Below are 27,335 nucleotides of genomic sequence, written 5' to 3' on the forward strand. Positions count from 1 at the left end.
CACCAGGCTGGAAGCAGCATCCAGACCTCATCAGCTGTCTCCTCCCCCCAGTTTGCCGCCCAACCCCAGGCCTTTTTCCCAGAAATCATTCGCTCAACTGACCCAACAGTGATCCGCAACAATGGGCTCCTGGCAAGATTGCTGGTCCAACAGCTCTCTGCCCTATCAGCTGGGAAAAGTGCCCCCTTCCACCAACTGATGAGCTGTTTGGTGCCACAATGGCAGATCCACAGCCTCCATTTTATACCAATGAATAAGTAAACAAACTTGTACATTAGCGCTCACAAGTGATGAAATACACAGTCTCAGGAGACTAATAGAACACCAATCCACAAACGGTGGAGCGCTCCCTGGCTATTTGTGACTAGCTTCAAAAAGATGAAAGAACTAATTGGGTTAGCGCTCAAAGATAGTCTCTGCTGTAAAAGATGTTCAAACCCGGTAGATGATAATCAGCAAATGTAACAGCATAACATCAGTGGGGCTATAGCTCCCCCAACGTAGAGAGACTCACCAGACTATATGGCCTAAGTGGGCCCGACTTTGCCTTAGGGGTATAGGCCACCCCTCAGCCTCTCGGCAACCTCTGCACCTCAGCGCCGACCACTTCCGGCTTGCTTCTCAGATAGGGTGTTGCTGTTAGCTCCAGAGCGGCGCAGCATCTGACATCACTGGACGCGGTGATTGATCGACGCGCTTACACTGTTTGATCTAGCGGCGGTTTTTGTGGATTTGCAAGCTGGGTTAACGCTTCGGTAGCTGATACATTTAGCGCATATATCAGAGTCAGAATAATTTATTTCGCCAAGTACATCGTGAGTTGTACCAGGAATTGGTTTTGGCACAACAGGGTCGGTGGTGGTACAGTACAGAAATTGAACAGTCAGCATACAGTAGGTACACAGTAGATACATATATACAGTGGATACATACAGTAGGCACAATGCATCAGTAAAGACAGAGTGAAGTATAGGTAGAGGACCCAAGAAAATGGACCCAGGAGAAAGGACCAGGGGGGACATCCGCTGCCGTCTATGGCACTCAAAATGCTTCTGCAGCGATACTTTGAATCAGATGCCCCTGGTCTATCCTTGGGAAGAGAGAGAAAGATAAAGAAAGAGAGGAGGCGTAGAACAGTGAAGTGAAGTCCCCTGCAGTTGTGGCATGACCTGTCCGGTAGTGTCTCAACCTGTCTGGTTTTCAACTGTGATGGGACCGTGTCTGCTGGTCTGGCATGGTCTTTGTCCCTGTGTACAGCTGCTAAGGAGGGGTGGTAACTTTATGTGCAGCCCTGCGATGATGGAAGCTGGAGCGAGCTTGTGGACCCCGCCAGTTCAGCAGACGATAGGATGGCTTTCACAGGGGCCAGAGAGATGGTGGACTGACTCCTCTGGGGACACAGCAGTGGCCTGAATAAGGCAGCTGAGAGGAGGGCCAGGAGAGTGCACTGACCTGACCAGCGGTGGTGGGCTCCGAGGGTGCCTGCAGGCCCAGTCGGCAGCAGTGAAAGGCAGACCAGAGGCAGTGGAATGGGCATCCAGGATCCTGCAAGGGCCAGCTGACGGAGCACGTGGCCCTGTCAGCTGGTAGCGCGATCAGCTGGCGTCCTGCGGCAGTGGTGGAAGTCCATTCGACAGTGGATGGCAGCCTGGGAGTTGGAGCATCTGGTTCGCCTCCGATGTCGCAGCCACATGTGGGAAAGCGACTCCCGGCAGCCACGTGATGCGGCCGGGACAATAGTGGAGGAGGCCAGCTGTTGGCTCTGGAGCGGAGGAGCCCTGAGTTGTCGGCTCATCCCATGTGTGTGGCCCGGCGAGCGGTGAGTGCAGTGGAGGTGCTGTTGGGGGCCGTCCTCTCGTCTAGCCGGGTGCGTCCCTTCACGTGGGTGGCCAGAGACGGCCGGGGTCAGCTGATCCGGTTCTCAGCGTGCCCCGGGACCAGGCCGCTAAGCACCACATCCTTGGATCCCTGGAAGCAGGGGGAGTCAATTCCACGGAGAGGTGACGATGCCGTGGTGGGGAAAGGGGCAGAAAAGAGACGAAGAGACGGAGGCCGGTGTGCCAGGCGACCGTCTCACGGCGCCATCTTATGCAAAAGTGTGTGGCTGCTTGGCATCCCACAGTTCTGCGTAGTCCTGCGCAGCCAATTGCTATTACCTGTTTTTTAGGCTTTGCCTGTTCTTAACTTTTTTAATAAACTTGGGATTAATCCCTTAAGCACTTTTATGCTATGTGCAGCTTTTCTCTTTACCTGGAGGCAACAGTAACACCCTGTCTGAGCAGCGAGCCGGAAGTGGTTGGCGCTGAGGTGCAGAGGTTGCCGGAGAGGCTGAGGGGTGGCCTATATCCCCCCTAAGGCGAAGTCGGGCCCACTTAGGCCATATAGTCTGGTGAGTCTCTCTACGTTGGGGGAGCTATAGCCCCACTGATTGTTATGATCACTTCTGCAGCATGTACTGCTGGCTGCAGTTTTACTGAAGACAAGCAGATTTTGATTTCTTTGCGTGCATTTGCTCGCATAGTTTTGCTTGCGCTCATACTGAGCATTGATTCCATTTGCAGTCGCTCTGAAGTTAATGACAGTTTAATATGCTTTTGTGAAAACAAACATTGTCTGTTGCAATGGAGCTGCTATCCCTTTCTTGCAGGCTGCATAGCTTTGTCTGCCCTTTCCTGCTGTCAGCCTGTGATTGATTACCATTCACCTGTGTGGGAATCTGCATGTCTGCTCCCATTGGATGATCTCAGTATAAAGGACTGCTTCCTGCAGTGCTCCATGGGCTATCATAGTCTCAGATTCAGTCTGTCACTCTGTCAAGCCCCCCACCTCGTTCCTAGTCCGTGTGGACTGCGCTGACTCCTGCGAAGGGGTCAGCAAGTCCTCCTAGTCCTGCTCTTGTTATCAGAAGTTGTTACTTTGCTTGTCTTGCGTCATATATTGGTTCATCGCAATATATACGCATACTAGCACGTTTGTTATTTTCCTTGTATTCGTGTTACGTTAATACATCAGTGTCGCTGATATATACGTACACGAACTGTTTATATCCTGTGTTCAGTCAGTTAGTTTCCAGCACGATTTGGTAGGTTGCGCGTATCGTGATCACCCGTGCTTAGCTAGTTCAGTCCTGTTCCTAGTCCTGCTCCAGTTCTTAGTTTGTGTTCCTTGCTTATGTCATTTATCGGTTTATCACCGATATATACATATGTCAGTCAGTCGTTTGTAGTTTTATTGATAGCTGTAATCGTAATACGCTAGGAAATCATACCTTTTGTATATTTGTGTGTATTACGTCTGCCTTCTTTGACTCTATTTCCCGACTATTCTGTCCTGTCTTGTGAGGCACGCCACCGCTGCAATTGCATTGGCTGCCTCATTCCAGTCTGTCTTGTTATGGACGCTTGCTGTCACTTAAGCAGTGACTAGTTTAGCAAGCGTTCATTCTGTCACCTGTCCTGACCTGAGTTGTGGTTTATGCGCTCAGCGCTCTCTTGCGCTGAGCCAATATAGTGAAAGGATTGTTTGTGGCTGTTCGGATCTATGCCTGCTCTGTGCGCCACATCTCCTGTTGGAGTCAGTCCTCTCCTCCACTAAACTGGGGATATCCTGGTTCCTTGTGCTAGCGTGTGTACCTCCTTCATATCAGCATTTACACTATATGCTGACTGTGGAGAATATACCACCAAGCCTAACACTGATGTTATGCTGTTACATTTGCTGATTATCATCTACCAGATTTGAACATCTTTTACAGCAGAGACTATCTTTGAGCGCTAACCCAATTAGTTCTTTCATCCATTTTTTACCAGGGATGTCATCCCAGCCCAACACAAGCATGCAGTAGAATCTGTATCCCGATGGTTAGACCACACAGTCAGAGGCAGAGGGCACCTCAATACAGATGCCTGGAGCAGCAGACATAGGCAGGGATGGTACCTCACTTTCACTGACCATTGGGTCATCCTACATGGTGCTGGGAAGGGAAGGAGTCATGGGGCGGCATTTGGTTTACTGGAGCTGCCTGCAGGTTAAGGGGAGGCCAGTCTAACTCCCTTCTGCTCCCTCCTCTGCCCCAGGTAGTGTTGGGTGTAATGACCTGTAATTTATGGATATCTGTAATGACAAGTCGTAATTGTGGACTACGGCACCATAGTTATAATCCGTAATCCACCGCGGTTACAAATTCTGACTACGAGTGCACCAGTAAATTATGGATGCAAGCTTTAATTATGAATTTGAGTCCATTATGGAAGTGCATTTTTTTTCAGTTTGGGACCAATCAGAATGTCCCCAGCATGTCCCTAGCAACCAATAGGAATGAGTTGAGCTCACCTACCCTTTCCTATGGCGGATGCCATCTTGGATTACCTCCATGCTGTTACTCAGTACTCTGTGAGAGGTTGTGTTAGAGAGCAGTGCTGTGTACAGGGCTGTGGAGTCAAAGAGTCAGAGAAATTTGGGTACCTAGAGTCGGAGGTTCCAAAAAACTGAGGAGTTGGATGATTTTTGCACGAAATCGACAGCAATGGTAAGAATTAGACAGTGTCTAGGAATCGGAGGAATTTTGGGTACCTGGAGAAGGAGTCAGTGGTTTCATAAACTAAGGAATCAAATGTTTTGTACCAATTCCACAGCCCTGACTGTGTATTTGCATTTTGTGATCGATTTGTGCTCATTTGAGACTCGCTGAACCTGTTATTGATAGTTTAGTGATTCAGTTAGAGAGAGAGAGCTTACTAATTGTTAGCTTTGTCATTCAGTTAGAGAGTTAGCTTATTGCACTAGTAAGAGGTTTTGAATCTGGAGAATACCATTTATTGGCTAACTTAGAAGAAAAGAAGTAAGCTTTAAGCTAATATGCACATGTAGAACACACAGTTTATAGCAGTAATGGCTAAACTTGGCACTCCAGCTGTGACAAAACTACAAATCCCATCATGCCTCTGCCTCCCTGAGTTATGCTTAGAGCTGTCAGAGTATTGCAATGCCTCGTGGGACTTGTAGTTCCACCAGAGCTGGAGTGCCAAGGTTAGCCATCACTGGCTTATATGCACTAGACATTAAAAGGAGATACATTTATCACTTACCAATGCTCATCCCAGTAATGATGTCCTCTTCTTCTTCCTCTTTACTAGTCCTTATCATGTCATTCTCCTCCGTAGCCTGCTGATCACTCCTCACATATGTTTCATCTTCCTTTTTAATTGGCTTCATCCTGCCACCCTCCTCCATAGACTGCTGATCACTCCTCAAATATGTCTCTCCTTCCTCTTTAATTTTCCCCATCATGCCACCCTCCTCCATAAAATGCTGATCACTCCTCGCGTACATTTCTTCTTCTTCCTCTTTAACTGTTCTCATCATGCTACCCTCCTCAGTAGACTGCTGATCACTCCTCACACATGTCTCTTCTTCTTCATCCTCTTCATTTGTCCCCATCATTTCACCCTCCTGCACAGACTGTTCATCGCTCTTCACATTGGTCTCTTCTTCTTCTTTTTTAATTGTCCCCATCATGCGACCCTCTACAGACTGCTGATCACTCCTCACAAAGGTCTCTCCTTCTTCATCTTTAATTGTCTCCATCATGCCACCCTCCTCCATAGACTGCTGATCACTCCTCACATAGGTCTCTCCTTCTTCTTTAATTGTCCCCATCATGCCACCCTCCTCCATAGACTGCTGATCACTCCTCACATAGGTCTCTCCTTCTTCTTCTTTAATTGTCTCCATCATGCCACCCTCCTCCACAGACTGCTGATCACTCCTCACAAAGGCCTCTCCTTCTTCTTCTTTAATTGTCCCCATCATGCCACCCTCCTCCATAGACTGCTGATCACTCCTTACATACGTCCCTTGTTCTTTCAGCTCAGATCTGATTTATAAAAAGGATAAATTGCAGCAGTAAAATATTAGATCTAATAATCAGAGCACAGAAAAGAACATACATTGCTAGTGATTGATAATATCCCATAAGCTGTGGTATCTGCACATTCAGCACCACAGTCCTCTCTCCCAGTGTGCCTTGCTCATCATCTGGTGCTTCTCTCCTCCTCTCCATGCACACATTCCTGGGAGGTTACAGCAGTGCCGGCAGCGGTAGATGGACGAGGAAGTGAAGAGAGAACAGCTGGAGATATAGGAAGATACGAGCTGAGGCCTGCAGCTAATTAGCTATGAATTACTTATGGCTCTGGCAGCTGACGAACTGGGCAGATGGGACTGCAGCTCCATATACTGACCGTACCTGTCCATCACCTACTAACCTCAAACCCTCCAAGAGCCATAGCAACAAATCTCCAAGCTGGGACAGTGTCAGTACCAGGACAGAAGCAGGGGAGGCCACACAACCACTCTCCAGCTGCAGCCTCCATCCTCTCTGCCTGTCCTACCAGCCACGCCCCTTGTTGCCTGGCTCCACCCCCTAGCTGTGACCCAACAACCATCATCTTTGTGCAAACTCCAACCTCCAATCCAACACCAGTGGCTCCTGACTGCACATTGGCTTCTTCTCATCAGAGATACAATGGATACGGTCATATGGCGCACCTGTCTCATCTGCTGAAAATGGACGTAATGCACAGATCCTGCTCCTTTAGAAACTCCCTTCCTGAGACCTCCACTGATCCACAACAACTCCATTGTACATCATTGTATTCATGACTGTTGCTATGAACAGCTGCTGGGAAAAGCCATCAGGGAAAGTTTCCTCCTTCACAGGGAAGAGATACCAGCCTGCCTTCCATAACGCCTGGGATAAACATGAAAACACCTCTGACAGCACAAGAAGTGTGGGAAATCCAGAGATAAGGTAACACAGAGAGTGTGCATACGTGTGAGGCACCAGCTGGAGGTGGGAGCTGCTCCATGAGGATCTTATGGGCTCAGTATTCCATGACATACAAGATCAGCCAATCAGAGCTCCACACTAATCACAGATTATATTATTCTCTATGTGTCCCTCCCTAAGGGGCAATTATGTAAAGTAACCCCCCACGTAGATACTTTGTATCATTCTCAGGAATAAAGGCAGACTACCCTAACAATAAAACTACTACTCCCTGCAAGCTCTCTCCATAGAGATGCATGCGCCTGGATTCCTGCTCACACCCTTCATATCACTAAACATTCACCCTTTTGCCATTGATAACATAGCAAGTGGTAGTCTGACTGGTGGCTGGTTTGGTGGATGACTAATATCTGGAAGACTTGGGAAGCCATCATAACGGCATTAAGAGGCACCCAGGTGTATATAAAACTGAGTTTAAAACAAAAAAAAAAGAGAAAAAGGGGAAGTGGCTTACCTCAAAAAATGACAAATTCCTATATATAAATATTATGAATTGTTAATAAGCACAGGCGACGTGTATTGTGGGTCTCTGCCCACTTCCTCAGGCCAAATAAAGTGCTGAAGAGTTTCAAAAGCCAGGTGCATCAAGTAGTCTCCCTCCCCAAGTTAACAAGGCTGATGTGCCCCCAGTATTAGGCAGTCCCCCTTCCCAGTATAGATAGCCACCATTAGGCAGCCCACCATCCCCATTAGAGATAGCCAGATGTATCCACAGGATTAGGCAACCCACCAACCCCAGATTAGATATCACAATGTACCCCGTGTAATAAGCAGTACCCCTAACCAGGTTAGATAGCCATATGTACACCAGTATTAGGTATCCTCCCCTTGAATATAGGCAGATGTTCCCGTAGTATTAGGATACCCCTCTCCCAGGCTAGATAGCAAGACAGTATCGATAGCCAAATATACCCCAAGCAGTCTCTCTACTCAGGACAGGCAAGTGTGCCCCCAGACCCTTTCCCCAAGTCAGACAGGCAGCCTTCTCCCCAGTATAGGCAGTCTCCCAAACATGCAGTCATAACTCTAAAGTGTTTTGGGGAGGGGTGGGGGGCACAGGCACACCCTCAGGGCTGTACTCCCCGAGACTGGTGCCCCCTGAGCCTCTGCCCTGACGACTACACATTCGGGATTGGGTGATGATGATGAGGAGATAGGGCTACACACTGCATGGCAATATGGCAATGCTGGGGGCAGAATAGGCTATACAAGGGCAAATGCTAGCACTGGGGGGACATGGCTATATTCAATATATATCTTCTCTTGTCTCTGTGATGTGACTGAATTATTACTAGGAAGGTGAGATCCGACCCATAATCTATGGTACATGTAGGGGGAGCAATAGAAAACTGGCAAACAAGTCACAGCAGTTATATATAAGTCTCATCAAGGGGGATGATCAGGATAGTGACAGGTGTACTATGTTCTCCTCTGTAACAAAGCATGCCCACCCCAAACCTCTGCTCTGCTCCATATATAACAAGATTCACACAATTACCTCTTCCAGCCGCGTGTTCTCTCTCCTCCTGCAACTTTTTTTCCTGCTATTACATCACTTCCTGTCTTTGGATTAATTGCCTCCTTTCTGTGCGTTCCACGTGGGAGAGGTGGGAGCGGCACCTTGTGGTGAATAAGCTAACTGCAAGCTCTTTTTTGTGTAATTACCTGCAGTCAGACTTTGAATGCTATTATTATATTTTTATTATTATTATTATCAATTACAGCACAATTCCCTTATCTTCATCTTCATCACCTTCTATTATCATTACTAGCACATGTATGCTTGTTGGACATTTCACAGGTTGAACATTCCTGATTTCAATGTATTATGCTACATCCACACAGCAGCACCAGCGTAACAATAGGGGATACGACCCCTGCCCCCGCGGGGGAGCCCGGGGCCCCCCTAGCGCCCGCTCAGGGACTTTTGGAGGACAGGAGGGGTTGCAACATAAGAGGAGAGCGTGGCCACAGATCGGTGGGGAGAGGGGACACCCCCCCCCCCCCCTCACATCAGGCTCTCTTCCCAGTGGTCCCCCTCCTGCAATCATTAGTGGCAGCGGGCAGGCTGAATACATACCTCCTTAGCGCCGGAGGTTCCCATCAGTAAGTGCTTCATGTTACTTTCTGTGTAAACAGGAAGTAGCATGAAGCTCTTAGAGATCGGAGACCTCCGGCGCGATGGAGGTATGTGTTCAGCCTGCCGTGCCCGCTGACGCTAATGATTGCAGGAGGAGGACCACTGGGAGGAGAGCCCGAGGTGAGGGAGAGGGGGGAATGTCCTCCCCTTCCCACCGATCTGCCGCCACGCTCCCCTCTTATGTTGCAACCCCTCCTGCCCTCCAAAAAGTCCCAGAGCGAGGCCTGGGGGGGGATTTTTTTTGCAGGGGGGCCCAGGGATTTCTAGTTACGCCCCTGCATAGCAGAAAACACACGCAAAATCAAACTCAGCAAAAGCCTATGGGCTGCATTCCAAATCACAGTTTTTTGCCTCTTTTTTGTACCATTTTAAAATCGTACATGTTGAATCTTCCCACATAGGCCTCAATTCACTAAGCTTCATCAAAGACTTTACCGAACGTTTGATAATTTACCTCATGAGTAAAATCTAATTTTTAATTCACTATGGTGTTATATATTTATTAAACGTTTTATCGATAAAACATTTGATAAATATATAACACCTTAGTGAATTCAAAATTAGATTTTACCCATGAGGTAAATTATCAAACGTTCGGTAAAGTGTTTGATAAAGCTTAGTGAATTAAAGTCATAGTGCAGTTTTAATACATTGCTTTCCTCTGGCGAATATAGTATTTACAAAGCACCAACATATTATAATAATAATAATAATCCAAACATTTATATAGCGCCTTTCTCCTGTCGGACTCAAAGCGCTCAAGAGCTGCAGCCACTGGGACGCGCTCAAGAGGCCACCCTGCAGTGTTAGGGAGTCTTGCCTTGAACTCCTTACTGGATAGGTACTGACCCTAGCCAGGATTCGAACCCTGGTCTCCCATGTCAAAGGCAGTGCCCTTAACCAGTACTCTATTCAGCCACTGATCTCTATTCAGCCACTGATCTCTATTCAGCCACTGATTTTATATTACGCAGTGCTGGTTACAGACAATATTTAGGGGTGTCATACAGGAATACATACAAACCGGATCATGCAGCACAGTATGAGATGAGTACAAGGTAGTGTATAGTCACTAGATGGGTGCATGAAGATTAGGTAAGTTAAGTTCACTCAGATCCATAGGATGGTTGTACATTGATGGCATTGCGTGATCAGGTAGGAGACACAAGGAGGAGGACCATGCCCCAGGCTTACAATCTAGAGGGAGAGGTAGGGACATGAAAGGTAGGAGACCAGAGTTCAGCGTTCAGCTGTGGGTTTAGAGCACCAGTGAGGGGGGATAGGCCAAGGTGTGTTTTAATGGCCTTCTTAAAGATGTTGAAGGATGGTGCGACTCTAATGGAGGGAGGTAGGGAGTTCCATAGTGTTGGAGCAGCTCTTGAGAAGTCCTGGAGGCGTGCATGGGACTGGGTAATGCGGGGGACGGTCAGGCGAAGTTCATTGGAGGAGGGGAGTGAGTGGCTAGGTGTGTACCTCTGAGTAAGATCAGAAATGTAGGTTGGGCAGGTTTTGTGGAAATATTTGAAGGCCAGACACAGTATTTTGAATCTGATTCTGGACTGGATAGGAAACAAGTGGAGGGATTCACAGAGTGGTGGAGTGATGGGAGGAGTGGATGATTCTGGCTGCTGCATTTATAACTGACTGCAGCGGGGCAATATGGATCATAGGAAGACCAGACAGAGGGGCATTGCAGTAGTCGATGCGGGAAATTATGCGGGCGTGGATGAGGACATTGGGGGCAACACTGGTCAGGAAAGGGCGGATCTTCCAGATGTTGCAGAGATGGAAGTTGCAGGACTTCGTGAGGTTTTAGATGTGAGGGTGGATGCATGAAAATTGCAAACCCAGCCACAGATGCATACAAAAATGAAAAATGCAGAGAAAATGAACATAGTAGCGGCCGCTCTAGTGAAGTATCGTCATCGCGGAAACTTCAAAGCAGTGGCCGGCATTTTACGGAGCGTGCGTTGCTATGGAAGCAAAGCACATAACTAAGGAAGGCACGCCACACTGCAAGAGTGAGCGTAGCATGCAGCCTTCAATTCAGAGTGCGGTGCTGATCATGGAGCTCGCGCTGCTATAGCAACACAGCTTCATGAATCAGCCCCATAATGTGCTTTCCTTCCTATGGCGAAAAATGCATGTGCTTTGCATTCCTTTTCTTCTTCTTTTTTTTTTTTTTTCTTAAAAAAATATGATACTGTATTTTTTTATTTAAACAAGACAGATTATAAAAAAAAATAAAAGTAAAATAAGATGCATGAAAAATGCAAACTTAACCACAGACACATAGAAACATGCAAAATGCAGAGAAAAACACAGAGATGCACCTGGCAGACAACTCATGGTACCCCCAGTGCGCTCCCAGCCTTACTGTAACATTATGTGTGTGAAATTGAGCAGCGAGTAGATGTACATGGCAGAGATGAGTGAAAATGGCTCTGACATTATTGAAAAACGCTTGTTGAATTTAAAATCACATAAGGAGGGACACTTAAGCCACGCCCCCGGCACACTGCTAGTCACACATACCATGTCTTTGTCCGATACAGCTCCTGGCCGGTGTCTGTCCCCCCAGGTGACACGTACTGCCTGATCTCAGGATCTGCAATATAAACACTGCTGCAATATTTTATCCTTGCTTTGTTTGTAGCCAGATGTTGTGCTAATTTAGGGTCTATGGACTCATTTGATATGGACTGATGTGTTATATGCCTGGCCATCTACATGTGTTGTCACCACAATCTGTTGAGCAAATATTCCAAATATAACAAGGTTCTATGGATTCCCTCCCATTCTTCTCCCGTGATAGCATTAGCTTTGGCTGGCTGGGTGTGCGCTCACTGTCTGATTGATTCCTGTTGATATCTGCATTGTATCCTGACCACGTTTAATCTCTGATTTATTCCGGTTGCTGACCACTGCCTTGTATCCTAACTACGCTTATCTCTAATGGATTATAGTGTTGCCAAACTTGCTCTCGTACCTGGACTATGCCTGTTAGCTGCCTGGACTGACCTCTGCTTTGGACACAGACTTGTATGAACGCTGCCTGGACCAGCTAAGTCTAAAACCTCGCTATCTTTGGAAAAAGTTCTGGACTGTTTGAACTCTGGAACATCTGCCTCTACAGTCATCTGGTTCATTCGTCTGGATTGCCCTCTCCACCAGGCCTCAGATGACTATCATATATATATACTTGTGAACACTGTTGCCCATTGCATTACTAGAGTTAATAGGTTCTGTTTGGTGGATTACTATCTGTCAGTCTGTATGCTACATCTACCTGCAGGGTGTATTGTAGTATTGTGTTAGGTAGGAGTTTGCGCAGGTGTTACGGGCTGGGCTATAGGTCAGTCATATGGGAATACAGCCTGACAAATCGTCATTTACCAGACAAGCCTGACAGGGGATATTTTTGGAAACGAGGGGGACTGCGATGGGGACCAGGTTCGCACAGAGTTTTGTAAATCTATATATGGGTTGGTTGGAGGACACAATGGTTTGGTTATCCCAACAACCCATATGGTGTGAACCTGGTCCTCCACAGAAGCTTCACAGACAACATTATTTGCATGTGGCAAGGCCCAGAAGAACAATTACAAGAATACTGTAATTACTTAAATGAAAATCAGTTTGGGCTTATTTTTACAGCAAACATCCACCCTAAGACTATAGACTCTTTAGATTTGACCATTTATATTGCAGTCAATGAACAAGATTACTATAAAGACTATATTCAAAAAAAGTGACTGCAACGGTTATCTAGTGTTGCTTGCAAATTTTCGCTCAAGTGATTTTTGCATTGAAAATCCCGTTTTCGAATTTTGAGAATTTCCACGAAAATCTTCAGAAATATTCACGTTTTCGTCCAGCAGCAAAAATTAAAGAAACTTCGCTTATGCCCTTATGTGGAAAAATTTCCGCAATAATCCGCTAAATATGCGCATGGGTGAACTAATACATTCGTACATTCCACCTTCCAATGCGGAATTGTATACATATAGAAGGGCAATAACATTTCTGTGCATACGCAACGATCCGTATAGATGCAGTTACCGCACGCGTAGTTGACTTCACAATACATACGTCAACTACGCGTAGCGGGCAAAGCTTCGCATAGCGGTACTACACTACGTGGAAATACGTACGCGATAAACTGTGTATTTAACACGAAAATAACGGGCATTAGGCAAAAATTAACGTGAAAATATTCGATCAAAAATCTCCTGTCGAAAAGAAATTATTGCTTTTTTCAGCGAAAATTCGGCAAAAAGAATATTTGCATTTTCGCTCATCACTGCGGTTATCTTAATTATACTAGTGAACACTACAAGCCATGCCAATGGCTAAAAGAAAATGTACCGTTAGGCCATTTTTTAAAAGAATCAGGAGGAACCACAGATACAAAAACCACAGATTTTGAGGAACAGTCAGAGATCCTGAAGAAGAGATTCCTCCAAGAAAGGTTCCCAAATAAAACAGTTACCGACACCTGGATAACAGCATTGAGATTCAAAGAACAGATTGCTTGCTACAAAAAAAAAACGCTCCTGACCCTGTGATCAATATGAGCCATTGGAATTGGCTTACAGTGATGGCAGGGTCAGGAACCAATAAAATCGGCTCCTGACCAGCTCATGGAGCTCAGTTGTCATACCAACAGCAGGGCGAGTGAGCTGCGACGCAATGTGATCGGTGGGAGCGGCGAGCGTGGCAGTGGTGAGTGAAATCTATGCTGTGGCAGGAATAGCAGCTCCCATAGATTTACATCATCCCAGTCCGAAACAAGTTAATTATTTAACTACCATTCAACCCACTATAAACATTAAAGGACAACTATCAAAGTTAACTAAAACTCTAAATGCCACATATATTTCCAGTAATTACTAGCAAATAGCAATATAAAGGCCTTTTTTCACCTTTGTTTATTTTTATGTGAAAAAAATATGACATTTACATAGAACAGTTTTCACTGTGGGCATTACTATAGAGGACTGTGTCCAGCACATCCAACATAGAGACAATCTTCACTGGCTGTAATACTGTGAGTAAAATCTCTTCAGAATTATAGAAAGCAGAAATATAGCTTCAAATAATGTGTAAATAACTCATCAGCTGCAGTTCTGTGTGCCTGATCCTGTGTCTCTCTTGCCTCGTGCAGTCTGAAGTAAAGAGTTTACAGCCAGGAAGAACTCATTCTGAATGGGGGGAGGAGGCATGCAAATACAGGAAAAAGTACAGGTGCTTCTCTTCAGATCCTTCTCTGTAGCAAAAAAATTCTCAACTGTTCTTATATGATCTGCAAGAAAGCAGTCAGGGAAAAAAACAGCGAATCATTCCTCTGTGAATAGTGACAGAAAAGTGGGACCTATCTACATGGTACAGCTCTAGCCTGACGCCAACACAAACAGCTGATAAACAAGGCATTCCTTTCCCACAGGCTGTGATCAGACACTTCTGAAAAGCTTTTTATTGTTGCTGGCTAATAGCTCTATAGGTATGTGGGGTTCACAGAATGACAGTTTCTTTGATAGTTCCTCTTTAATGACTCCTAGCCGCAATTAAAGGAACACTATCAAAGTTCAAAGTTTTTTTTTCAAGAAGCCCTTTAGGAGCTAGAAGAATCCCTTCTAGCTCCTAAAGGGCTTCTGGAAAAAAAACCTTGAACTTTGATAGTGTTCCTTGTTATGGCAGATAATGGTAGTAGATGAAAAAACATCCTCTTTCTCTGCACAAGCCTTGCCAGACGTAAATAAACAATCAATGCTGTGCCGACAACAGAGAGACTTCTTATTTAAAGGTAGATTATTTCACACGCTGTAGTAAGAGATTCACAGATTCATCACTGATTCAGTCAGCGAATCTCTCACTACAGCATGTGAAATAATCTGCTCTCACATAAGAAGTCTCTCTGCTGTTGGCCCAGCATGGAGTGTTTATTTGCGTCTGGCAAGGCTTGTGCAGAGGAAGAGAGACATGGAAATGCATTCCCCATTTACCTTTAACTTAACACTACTATTAAAGAATGCACACACAAACTTCAGTGGAGAAAAGGCCGCGGCCAATTTTATTAATGGGGTTTTAATAATAACTCAATCATTTTTCTTTATTAGTTCAACAAGTATTAAAACTTCAACACAACAACATTCTTGTTAGAAATCAAATCACCATATTGGTACACTAAATGCTAACCCCTAACTGGGGCCATCATCCCGCTAACACTTACAACCCCAAACTTAAAATCGACCTGCGGCAGGGAGGGTGGGCGGGCAGCTTCCACAGGGCTCTGAATTTGGATGACGCCACCGCCTGCCTGCTCCCTATATATGGCTTCAGCCCCACCGGCCTGATTGGCTGGTTTGAAAACACCAGCCAGGCCCTGGGCCAATCAAAATCCGGCTGATGAACCTTCCCCAGGAGCTGGGGGAAAGCTGCGCACCTGCAAAATCAAGCACACCTGACAGGTAATTAATATTACTTCAGGGTCAGCATTCCCATGCAGGCCTCACTTTTATTGTTCTGGCCTTTTCATTCCTGTTGGTGCTATAATGAAGAATAGAAGAACTTGTCCGTCATCCCTGCACTGTCACAGCAATATACAAGATTTGATAAGCTGTTGGATTTTTTTTTTTTCGTTTACTACTATCTGCCATTACAAATCCCTTCTAACGCCTAGAGGGCTTCGGGAAGAAAACAAACTTTGATAGTGTTCCTTTAATATTATTACTCGATCATTAGTTACCACTTATGTAAAAATTAATGTAACAATTTAGTAACAAGTTCTGGAAACCATTAATAACTACATGCCCCCCAAAATGGGGGAATGCGCCCTCTGCTGGATGAGGATAGAACTGCAGGGTTTATTGCAGGGGTTAGGAACCTTTTGGGCTGAGAGAGCCATAAATGCCACATATTTTAAAATGTATTTTCCTGAAAGCCATACAATCAATTTCCAACTGGCACAGTGCGCATGCGCAGCAGAGGGCTCACGTCCCTGTCACCATGGTGATGTGTATACAGTTGATCCGCCAGGCAGCGGCAGTGTCAGACACGTCTTCAGCTTCTCTTGGGTTTCAGCAACATCAGCAATTTCCCTGAGAGCCAGACAGGAGAAATACCTGTCAAGTTTTCAGATATCAAGAATGAATAAAGATTTATTGATTGAATAAAACAGAATGTCCTTTAAAAATATAAGCTTATAGGATTTAATGGTTTATTATAGACATTAGCAAGTGTATCTTGATTTTATATTATATATGCATGTATGTTTGATATATCATATGGATTACAAGAAATAGATTTCTTTATACTGTTTTATATCAAATGTAATTCTGACTCAAGAAGAGAGTCAAAGAGTTCTTTTCCTCTGAGTTCAGTTTATCTGACAAAATGCTGATCCAGGTATACGTAAATATTCTTAATCTTTAAGAAAACACTAAGAGTCTCCCTGGCTGTTGATTCAAGTGTTTGTACACCTTGTAGCCTTGGACAGGTCTTAAAGCCATGTCTGTATTTACTACAGGCCAAAGGGTAGAACAGCTTGAGGTTAGAATATAGCAGGAATGAGGCATAAGGTATATTTTATATGCATCTCATCTTATTTAGAAATATATATATATATATATATATATATATATATATATATATATATATATATATATATATATATATATATATATATATATATATATATATATATATATATATATATATATATATATATATATATATATATATATATATATAGTTGTTATTCATAGAATGTCTCACATACGTAAGAATAAACATTGTGTTTGTATTTTATATAGTTAAATGTATAGTGTTACTGAACAAACAAGTATTGGAAGGCATGACCACAGTTTGCAGAAACACTGACACTAAAACAGGAATGTGCAAAAAAGGTGTTTATTATGAACCAAATCATGCAAATAAAATGCTACCATATGCAAACAATATATACAATGAATCTCCCACAAACCAAACCACAGTGTGCACACATACAACCAAAACCCTGACTAGCTATCTATCTATTTACAAACAGCGTGCAGGAGATATATACAAATATGTTATACAATGGCGTGGTATCACAGGGGGGCAGGCAAAGGCAGGTCAAAACGGAATATCAGAGTCAGCAACAGTAAATCAAATACAAGTAAGGCACAGAGGAATGAACAGAAGCAGAGTCAGGACAAGCAAAGGTTCAGCAATAGGTAATCAGATCACAGAACAAAGTACAGGGTATAAGGAATCAGGTATCAGATAATCAGAGGTGACCAGAGACTCAGACCTATGATGAACAAAGTTCTGGCAATGGCTTGGAGGAAGGGGCAGACTTATATAGTCCATGAAACAGGAAGCAGCTGGAGGTGATTGACATAAGTCTCATTAGAGACATCTGCAGGCCAGACATAGAACTGCCCATCTTTTGCATAAGTAGCACACGGCCACCCGCTGGAGGAAGGCAGAACTGCAGGGCTGCTACATGTCCAATAAAAACCTCTGCTGGTGGCACAGTGAAAGTTCAGGATAGATCAAGTAAATACTGCCACCAGCAGGCAGGAGAAGGAAATACATGATTTGTAACATAGCATTAAGAAAATATACTCAATACCAAATGTAGAATATAATTCTGAGATTTTCTACAGAGCTGCAATGTTTAACTCCTAGGCCAGACCAGAATAACCATAATTTATGAGTTGACCAAACTTTGGGTAAATTCCAGCTAAGTTTTTAAAGGCTTATGAGATAGCTAGTTTCATCTGGTTGTATTTGATAAGGCCCATTTTTATTTACTAAAGAAATGGACCATTGATCCGATCTAATGAATTGTCAAATAAATAATGTGCTTGTTAGATTAGGAGTTAAACGTTTAAATGTTTTTATATACTCTCAGAATGCAGTACGAGAGTGCCCCCTGCTGGAAAATTACACATCCAGAAATTTAAAAAATGTTGATATCAAAATTATCTAGGTTAATTGATATTCAAATGAGCTAGTTAATTTTCACCTTTAGTCACACCTTTAAGTTCTTGATTGGGTCCAGTTAGCCTGGGGGCTGAGTTATAAGTTAGTTAGAGGGGTATAAATTAAGAGTGCATGAGACACTCTACACACACTCTCATCCTCTGAAAGAAGGGACATACTTTTAGACACTCACTCTAAGGAAAATACGCTCTCATCCTCTGAACGGAAAGAAGGGATCCCAGACTCTCCTGCCCTACAAGCCTTGAGGCCACTCCCAGATCGGGTTAGCAGTGCAGGCCTGGCAAGATTCCTTATTCCATATTATTGGTAATTTATACATTTTAATTATATCAAAGCCAACTAAGTTAGGGGTTTGGACTTTTAGTGATTCTATGCCTAGTATAGAATACCCTGAACATGTTATCTTCCTGGAATTGCAACTAGGAATATCCGTGTTTGATTTGGGTTCATTTTTCTCTACATTTTTATTAATGTATGTTTATTTTTTTGCAAGCTTATAACTTGATAGGGAGATAAATACTGGTTGATATAAAACTTTCATTTACAGATCAGGTCATAATTTCATATATTTTCCTTTGTTTTAAAATCAGATTATTTTTATAAAATAAGGGTTTACAGCCCAGTAAACTTTAAACTTGTTTTTATATATTGAGGTTTTTAGACTAGCTAGATCTGCTTCCATATTTTTCCCTTGTTAGATTGTGCATTACAATCAAGCCTTGCAAGTAAGATAAAATGTCTGCCATCGGGGGCGGAGCTAGCGATGGCCGCGTGAGGACGTTTGGTGAAAGAGCTCCCGCTTCCTTCTACCCTTTTAGGAGATAAAGGCTGATATCCCCCACTGACCTGCTACCTGAATATGTCAGGGAGACCTAAAAGAACCTCCAGCATTGACCCACAACAGCAGAAATCTACTCCCGTGCAGTCAAAAGTGACCCGATACCTCCAAAGGAACGAGGCCACACAGACCCCTGTCAAAATGGCCGCTGAAGCGCCTTCTCCCAGCGGAAAGCAGAAGCCTCCTGAGGAAGAGTCCTCCACAGCTAAATCGCTAAGCGAAATCAGAGACTTCCTCCATAGCTTGCCGACTAAAGCTGATCTGGATGAACTAGCTGTTCGTATCACCACTGCCACCCACGCAGAGCTACAGGAGGTGCAAGAGGAGGTGAGGGATCATGGCGGCCGGCTTGCGGCCTTAGAAGCAGACGTGACGGCTATGAAAGCTGAAATCCGAACATTGACCGCGCAAAATGAGCAGCAAAAAGCCATTAATTCTATACTCAGGGTAAATACGGAAGATCTGCAAAATAGAAGTAGGAGATGTAACATAAGAATACGGGGCCTTCCCGAAACTGTTACTGCGTCACAGCTAGGCCCCACTATGACCGCCATTTTCAACCAGCTTCTTAAGCAACCTGATGATGCCGAATTGAAAATGGATCGCATACATAGGGCTCTGCGGTCACAGCCACTGAATGGGAACCCTCCAAGGGATGTTATATGCCGAATACATTATTTTAACGTAAAAGAGGCTATAATGAAGGCCGCCAGGAACGCCATGACGATCGAGCACGAAGGACATAAACTGCTATTGTTCCAAGATTTGGCCCCAACTACCCTGCTACAAAGAAGAGCCTTACAACCTCTGCTGAAAGTCTTACAAGAGGAGGGCGCATCTTACAAATGGGGGTTTCCCTTTCAACTTCATATCCTGAAAGAAGATAAGAGCTTCACGCTTAAACAACCCTCGGAGCTGCCTGATCTTTTCACTGCATTGGATCTACCGAAGATAGACCTACCAGAATGGCAGCCGGACAAGTTCGGTATCGGTCTCCCACAGCGTCAGCGGAGGTTAGGTCAAGGAAAACGGCAGCAACAGATGGAATGACAACTTACTGATCTGGGCCTTTCATGGTCGCCTGCCTGAAGAAAGAAGAACCTTTTACACCAGCGCACAGCTAAGTAATATATGTATGGGGGTCCTTCACACTCTAGAAACTTGGGCAATCTACCTTATCCGTATAGCCCTGCTCGGGGGGCCTGGGCACGCTACTTGGGAGGGACGCATATAAGGGGAAAGTATGTCACACACTTGGATTAACTTTGACCGATATTTGGAGAATCTGTACATTCCCACGGGCAAGAACTCTCCACCCTTGTTTTTTCCTCCTCCGCTGGGACTCAGACGGGTGCAGGAAGAAAACTTTTCGTTGCCGTCTGCAGCAGTTGCCCTAATGTTTGCATATAGCGGGGATAGACACTGGGGAATGCCACTGCAGCGTGTGGGGTATAGATCTGGTTGGGCCCTATTGTTGGCGTGGCTGCTCACCCGTGCCGGACAGATATGATTACCACATATGCTCCCTGGATCACTTTAATGGAAAGGGAGTCTGGTACTTCCATGTTCTTTAAGGTTTACTAATAGAAATGGTTATTTCATATTGAAATGTTCGTTTTGCTTGTCTGGCGCGGCGGCATGCCTGCTATACACTTAAGGGCCGTGGCCTCATGTTAGTGTTATGCGGACGGTGTGGCGGGCATGACGCCGCGCCGGGCCAAATCCTCTATGTGGATGTACTTATTATTAGGTTTATTATAGTTATGTTTTCTCCTACGCAAATACATGGCGACACGAAGTTCTACTAGCTCCCAAGATCCCCGTGAATAACACACATAAGGCCAGATAACACGGGTGCCCGCACACGGGGGACGAGCCGCCGCCTTATCTCCCTCTTGCAAATATTGGTCGAGACTCAAATAGGCATCATTAGACTACTGGGCCCTGCTCCTGCCTTAACATAGGATGGGCACACGACCTAGTGGCTTAAATGACAACCCCGGGGGAAAGACAGAGGAAGGTCTTAGTTAAATATGCTCCATCCTGAGCTGAGGCCAGATCCCCTAGTTATGTAAACTAACGTATTCTTGCCTCTCCACCCTTGTAGAGGGACGGAGAACGGCCTCTATATCTCAACCACCATACTGAGCCCCCCCCCCCTGTGTGGCGAGCGTAGGTGACCGGAGTCAACCGCATGGAGCACTATATATCCAAGTTGAGAGTGTAGAAGACATACTAACATAATGCACCCCATATGTAACTAACGCTGCCCCTAAGCTGTCCAGACAGGACCATGATGGTGTTGATCTCTCTACTAATACTAAGTTTAACCAAAGATGTTATTGTTATTTAAATTCAGGCAAGGCTTTCTGCATTACGCTTATCAGTTCTTATATCTGTTTGTTCTAAACTTACTTAAGCCGACATTAAGGGTGGAGGGAGGCGGGTTCACCACTCCTTGACACAGGACATGGTACTCTCTCTCCCCAATAGGATTTTCCTGCTTTTGCAGGTGATACTATGGTTGTTAACCTACAATTTAGATATGTTTATGGTACCGCAATATAGGGTACAAAATGTAATTTACATGCAATTTGATGTGAAAACACATAGGGGGTTTCTTTGCTTTTTCTTTGTAGTAGTGCGCTCACGGCGGCCATCTCAAAACAGGAAGTCGATATGGCACATATGAAAATTATGACCATCAATGCCAAAGGCCTTAACATCCCCCAAAAGAGGCGGGTCTTGCTTAGAGATGCTTGGAGACAGAGAGCACAGGTTGTATTTATACAGGAGACACATTTCAAAGGACCTGACCACCCTAAAATTCGTGACAGACGCTTCCCCGTCTCATACTATAGCAGCTCACAGACTGGGAAAACGAAAGGGACAGCTATACTCTTAAGCAGTACGCTCCCGCTCGTGGAAATAGATCTTAAAACTGACCCATTGGGACGTTTCATCCTTTTGAAGTGCTCAATCCTAGATCAAAAATACACCCTGTGCTCTGTTTACGCCCCAAATAGTGACCAAGATAGGTTTCTTCTGAGGTTCCTCACAATCTTGGACTCCTTTGCTGAAGGCAGCATCATTATAGGAGGCGACCTCAACGTAGCTCTTAACCCTTCCATAGACACCTCCCAGGGGAAATCAAATGTAGCTCATGCTAGGCTAAACAGAATGAAGGGAGCGCTGCATGAGAGACAGCTAGTAGATACCTGGCGAGTAACGCACCCTCAAGTCAAGGACTACACTTTTTATTCCACAATGCATAAGGTGTACACTAGATTGGACTACATATGGATCTCCCACAATCTCTTGACCGAACATATATCTTCCGAAATCGGAGTGATCACATACTCAGATCACGCTCCAGTCTTTACAACTCTTAACTGCAAATCTAAAAAAGACACTCCATTCACCTGGAGGCTGAACATCTCTATGATTCATGAGGAATCTAACAATACTAAGATAACCAAACAAATAGAAGATTACTTTGAACTTAATGATAAGGATGATGTTTCACTACCTACCTTGTGGGAGACCCATAAATGTGTCCTACGGGGATTCCTGATTAAATTAGGTTCTAAATTTAAGAGAGAAAGGGGAGCCATAATTGAACAACTATTGGGGGAAATTCGCACATTGGAACGTAAACATAAATGCCATCCCAAAGAATCTGATCTCCTACATTTGACAGAAATCAGACATAGACTGAACAAGATGCTTCAGGACTCTGCTAAACTGGCAGCACGCAGATGTAACCACATGTTCTATCTGCATGGAAATAAATCTGGCAGGTTATTGGCAAGGGCCCTGAGGCAACAACAACAAAAAACCTATGTTTCCCAATTGATCGATTCCAGAGGGGTGAAACATATCAGAAATAAATCTATTGCAAGTACATTTAAAGCCTTTTATCACAAATTGTACAACCTAACGCAGGACGGCACAAACCCACTTAAAGAACCCCGGCATTCTCTGATACAAGAATACCTGACCCAGGCAAATATGCCTAAATTGACAGAGGAAGCGAGGACCTCATTAGAGGAGCCGTTCACTGAAACTGAGATACAAAAAGTGATCATGGGTTTAAAACCTGGGAAGGCCCCTGGGCCTGATGGCTTCCCTGCCGAGTATTATAAAAAATTTAAAAATCACCTAATACCATATCTCTGCAAACTTTTCAACGCAGTGGCTGGGGGAGGGGAGGGGTCATCTCTTCCAAAACAGGCCTTGGAGTCGCATATCACGGTTATAATTAAACCCCAAAAAGATCCCTCATCCTGTGGGAGCTACCGCCCCATATCTCTCCTGAACACAGACCTAAAAATCTTTGCTAAGATCCTGGCAAACAGAATGGCAGAACACATTCCGTTCCTGATACATTGGGACCAGGTGGGGTTTATACCTCAGAGAGAAGCCAGGGACAACACTATTAGGACAATAGATCTGCTCCAGCTTGCCCGGTCAAAGAGTATACCTTGTATGCTACTTTCTACGGATGCCGAGAAGGCCTTTGATCGGGTAAGCTGGAGCTGGATGAGGGGGGTGCTGGGACATATAAATTTAGGGGATCGGATGCTGTCCTGTGTAGGAGCCCTTTATACAACTCCAAATGCTAAAATAAAGGTAAATGGCACTTTCTCAGACTCCCTGGATATCACAAACGGTACTCGGCAGGGATGCCCGCTCTCCCCATTGATTTTCGCACTGGCACTGGAACCGCTCCTCTGTCAGATCAGGAATAATATTGACATCACAGGACTCAGCGTAGGGGAGACAAATCACAAAATTGCAGCCTATGCTGACGACCTTTTATTTTTTTTGACTCGCCCCTTGCTCTCCCTGCCCAATCTTCTTGACGAGTTCACAAGATTTGGAAGACTCTCCTTCTTTAAAATAAACCCAGACAAGTGTGAAGCCTTTAACGTGGAAATACCACCAGAGATGGAACACTCTCTTAAGCGTAATTTCCCGTTCAAGTGGAACAGTCAGGCCATCAGATACCTAGGCACTAATATCACAGATTCCCCTTCGAACCTCTATTCCCAAAATTTTCCACCAATGCTACGTAAAATAACGACAGACCTACAAAAATGGGACTTTCCTCATCTATCTTGGATGGGAAGAATATCAGTGTTAAAAATGAACGTAATGCCTAGGATACTGTACCTTTTTCAGACGTTACCAATTGAGATGCCCCTCTCGTTCTTCCAGCAAATGCAATCTATATTCAACAGATACATCTGGAGACATAAACCCCCTCGCCTGAAGAAAGATATTTTATATTGTTCTAAACAATTAGGTGGACTGGCAATGCCATGCGTACGACGTTACTATGAGGCAGCTATCCTGACTCGAGCAGTTGACTGGCATAGACATAGCACTTGTAAACAGTGGGTGGAAATAGAAAGATCACTCGCGAATTATCCAATTGAGGACCTGCTGTGGACTAACTTACGACCCAAACTCTCTTGGAATCTCCCATACTTAGCTTATAACACAGTCTATGTCTCCTATAGAGTAAACAGACATTTGCAAATAGCCCCCTTCCCCTCTCCTCTATTGCCAGTGTCTATTAATCCCAAATGTGGTGTGATGGGAGATGGGCTCCCAAGCAATAGAATATATAAGGAAAGGAATCTACGCTTTAGAGACATGTGTGAGCGGGGCGCCTGGGTCTCTCTCTCGGTACTCAGGGAGAAACATACATGTGCAGATTTAAAATGGTGGGAATACTTCCAATACAGGTACCTCATGTCCTCGCTAGAGTTACACCCTACACTGCTGAGACAACTAACTGAATTTGAGGCACTGTGCTCGGGGGAGGGACTTAGTGTAAAAACCCTTTCAAAAATTTACTCGATGCTGTCTATGTTGGCGGCCCCTCAAATGCTCTTCCTGGATGCGTGGGAGAGAGACCTGGGTAGGTCCTTTACACAAGCACAAAGATCAAAAATATGCATCTACACTCATAAATCCTCAAGAGCTGTCAGAATACAAGAGGCTAACTATAAAATACTCACCAGGTGGTACTTTACCCCGGTCAGATTGCAAACTATTTTCCCAGATAGGGAGGATAAGTGTTGGAGATGTAAAATACATAGAGGGACTTTACTTCATATTCTTTGGGCCTGTCCTCTACTCACGGATTACTGGGGAAAAATCGAGAGACTATTAAAAGCTAATACTAATAGAGAGGTTCCCTTCGACCCCGGTTTCTATATCCTACACTGCAATGATTGGTCTATGAGAGGTTACAAAAACTCCATTGTTAAACACATCCTCAATGGAGCCAAATGCTTACTGCTTAGACACTGGGGTGGAACAACGATACCTGGGAATGAGGAGCTGGTTAAAGAACTAGACACCATTGAATTAATGGAAGATCTGTCGTTTGCAGCTCTTAACAAAACAGATATATACAAGAAAATATGGTCATATTGGAATTATTTTAGACATTCAGAGGAATTTGAAATAGCGCTTAATGGGGGATTGGGATAAACTCCTTGTACCCATTCCTAGCCTATGGTTGGCTATTGATGGTCGGACTACATACTAACCATCAGACTCCTGTAATCAACATTTTTTCTTATCCACTGAGAGGTCGCTGTGAGTGCATGATACAAGGAAAGGGGGGAGGGGGGTGGGGGGGGGGAAGGGAAGACATAAGAGAATCGTATGCATATTTGAATGTACTTCGGTTTAAGGCATAAACGCATATCCTACTATTTTTTTTTATTTTTTTTTTCATATTGACAAAGAGGAAGAGTTCATCATCTTTGGACTTTGTTTGATATATTGACATTTAGACACCTATAGAACCCCAATCTGGAGTTTGCTATTGATCAGACAACTCGCTGTAATGTTTACAGAAGAACCTTTTTGAAATATTGTCTATTATGATTAAGAAACTGTAATCCTTAATGAGTGTACACTTTGTAAAATGTTCTCCTTATTATTTGAAATAAAAGATTAATCAAAATGTCTGCCATCTTGTGGTAACACAGCCTATTGTGATTGTTTGATTTTATCGGTTAATATCTGTGGTCAACTTTGCTCTTAAATGTATAGTCAGCTTGTACCAAAAAGTACCTTGTGGTGATTAATATCTGGTGGTTATTGTAGGATTCCTATGATTTGATTTGTAATTATTCTAACAACTTGTGTATTTAATAAATTATGTTAAAAGTAAATAGTTGTCCTGACTTTTCACTCTTTGTACCAATAGCTTGAGAAACTCGCTATAAGAACTTAAGGTTGGGCATTTATTAAAGTAAAAGCAAGAAGTTTTAAATCAGGATGATACCATTTATTGGCTAACTACAAATGAATAAGAATAAACAAGCTTTCGGCCTTGCAGCCTTCGTCAGGTTTATATCCTGTTAGTTTGCAAGCTGGTGGTACAGACAGCTTATATACATGCAACATCAAAAGGAAAAACAGATATTTTTTTCAAGCATAAATACATCATTAAGATGCCTTAATACAAACAGACCATCTAAATGGGGTAAGATAAGGATCCTTGTTTACTTTATTGCTCCCAGACCTGGTATTAGGATTGACCCAGAGGTATCGTAAATTCTTAGTTCACAAGTTCAGCTAGGGTGGCTGAGACAGTTCATATATCATCCATCTCATACCAATATAGAAAGTTGTTGTCCTTATTCAGACCCTTCTGCACAGCTTTGAAACAATTTATAAATTTTGTTTCTGCTATTAATCGGTCATTTGACGTTTTGAAGCCGCCCTTCAGGGCAGTGACACGAAGATCATCCATGCTGTGTCCGTTGGACCGAAAGTGTGTAGCAACTGGGAGTCCAGATTTGGTATCATTAATAGTGTGCCTGTGTCCATTCATACGTTTGCGCAGAGTTTGTCCAGTTTCTCCCACGTACATAACATTGGGGCATTTAGCACACATGATCAGATATACCAGATTGGTGGACCCACAAGAAAATTTACCTTGTATTCTGTACTCCTGTTGTGAACCTGGTATCGTTACCCTGTCAGTGGAGTAAATGTGTCTGCAGGTCCCACATATTTTTTGTCGGCAGGGTGATGTTCCGTTTTGTTGAGGCCTATTCAAAGAGCTCCTGACAATCATCTGTTTTAGATTGTGTGGTTGCCGATATGACAAGAGTGGAGGTTTAGGGAATATCGTTCTCAGTCTGTGATCCTTGTGTAAAATGGGATGAAGTTCCTTAGCAATCCTCCTTAAGATTTCCAGGTGTGGGTTGTAGGTGACAACCAAAGGGACACGTTCCTCTTTCTGGTTTTGCTTATATTTCAGGAGTTCAGTCCTGGGGATGTTGCTGGCTTTCCTGATTTGGGCCTCAGCCATGGGAGGACTGTAACCTTGTTTAATGAAAGTGTTCTTAAGGTGATCCAGGTGCTTGTCTCTGTCCATCCTGTCAGAACAAATCCGGTTGTACCTTATAGCTTGGCTGTAAATTATAGAGTTCTTAATGTGCTTGGGATGAAAACTGTCATATCTTAGGTATGTGGGACGG

At 44.2% G+C, this 27,335-nt stretch overlaps 1 pseudogene; it reads right to left on the reverse strand.

Moving 5' to 3' along the window:
- Positions 1 to 27,335, reverse strand: part of LOC137524107 (zinc finger protein 850-like) — a 197,625-nt pseudogene that overhangs the window by 48,963 nt on the left and 121,327 nt on the right.

The sequence above is a fragment of the Hyperolius riggenbachi genome, chromosome 7, assembly GCF_040937935.1.
Source record: "Hyperolius riggenbachi isolate aHypRig1 chromosome 7, aHypRig1.pri, whole genome shotgun sequence".
Classification (NCBI taxonomy): domain Eukaryota; kingdom Metazoa; phylum Chordata; class Amphibia; order Anura; family Hyperoliidae; genus Hyperolius; species Hyperolius riggenbachi.